This window comes from Camelina sativa, chromosome 7, assembly GCF_000633955.1.
Source record: "Camelina sativa cultivar DH55 chromosome 7, Cs, whole genome shotgun sequence".
NCBI lineage: Eukaryota > Viridiplantae > Streptophyta > Magnoliopsida > Brassicales > Brassicaceae > Camelina > Camelina sativa.
The window spans coordinates 7386297-7388280 of record NC_025691.1 but is presented as its reverse complement, the minus strand read 5'-3'; positions in this window follow the sequence as shown (position 1 = coordinate 7388280).

Genomic DNA, 1984 nt, shown 5'->3' with positions numbered 1-1984 from the left:
AAAAAGATGAAAACACCTATTTTGGTGTCGATAAAAATCTCATATTTTGTTTGCAGCATTACAATTTTAAATCCGACCTTTGAATTTACAAAAAAAAAAAAAGTAACTTTAGAAAGGTTAGGTATGGTACCAAAATTTAAAGGGATTCTTATGGATTTTGCCATTTCTTCACTTAAATATTATGAATGTGTCATCTTCACTTAAATTTTATAGATTTGCTATTTTTATTTTTCAAAATGTGTGTTCTTATGATTTTTTTTGCTGAAATACATACTTCATATCAAATACTAAACCCTAAGAAAAAATGGAACCAAAAAAACCCAAACATAATGTGTTAAATTGTGTTTTTAAATTTTTTAAAATGGAAAATCTAAAATTTTTAAGGTGAAATGGTAAAAACTATAAATGCCATTGAAAAAAGTCTTTACCTAGTAATTAACTCAAATTTAAAACAAATTCTGGGATGCATAATTTTTTTATATATTTTTATTTAATTATTTTTGGTATATTTATTTCTTTTGTATCACCAAAATTATAAAACTAAAGATACCACAAATTTTGTTTGGTAAATAATATTCTGGTATATTTTGTGATTTATTTATTTGTATAATATGTTGTTATATTTTTTATAATATTATGTGAATATTTATTATTTTTAATTATTTATGACAAAAAAAAAATTTAATTTTTTTTGTTAAAACTAGTAATCATCGATCAGTATCGATCAATATCAGATTTATGCAAACAAAACACTGAAATTGGATGGTTATGATATTGTATATATAACCTATATTAATTTGTTTAGATAGGTTTTTATATGATAATAAACTTCGTGTAACTAATAAATATTTGTATTTTTATATGTAATTATATTTTTACGTATATTTTGTTTAGCTGACAATCTATCCAGGAAAAAAACTAACAATATTCACAACAAATGACAAAACACATGTGCCATTTGTACATGAGTTAACAAAAGCCGGAAGGTTTTATGTGATGTGACCGACGTAATGATTCAACCAAAACCGTTTTTGACTTTTTGTCCATGTCTAATGTAATACACCTCTTAAAATTATCTTCAAAAAAAAAGAAAAAGCATAGTGTAGAATAAGGAAAAGAAGGCGGTAACGCTAAATTTATATGTATTTCAAGACATGATTTAATAATTTACTTTTTCTGTTTTTTTATTTGTTTTTTTTTATTTTTTATTTGTTTTTCTGAAAACTTTTTCTGTTATTGACTCGTTATTTTCTTTATGGCATTGATATTTCATGTATAGATATTTTTTTTATTCATTGGTGTAGATATAGAAATAGGATAATGTTTGCTAAGTTATCGTCAGTTTTTATCAGGCATACATTTGAAATGTATCTTTTGTCCATAAATACTCTGAAAGTCTGATGATTACCAGACTCACCGACTCAACAGTAATATATTTAGAAGAAAAAGAAAGAAGACAAAAGACTCCCATGAAAACACGGTTTGCCGACTCAAGATCACAGAAAAACCAAAATGATCATGTGAATTTTACTCAACACATCATCCACATGCAAATGCATCACCTTTATAGATCACTTAAAGACACGTAGAAGCTTCTCATGCGAAACTAAAATAATCATCAAATACTTTGTATAAGGTAGGCAAGAAAATGAGACTACATTGTGGAAGAAGGCAAATACAATTTTTTTGTTTTTCTTTTGGTGTAAATGTTAAGATGGCACATACAAATTTTAAGATGCCAATTTCAAAAGTTATCCGTTTAAATTTCATACTCTTTTTTTGTGAGTTTGATGAAACAATAATCATATTAAGTCAAATTTTACATATAGTATGATCTCACGTCAAACCGATAACATAGATAACTTGGTAATAAATATTAACAACTTTTACACCTTTTTCTTTTAACACAATTTGACCACCTCTATTAAGCTTTTGTTGACTAGTAGCAGTTCAATAAGTTTTCCCGTTAATTAGTGTTATTTTG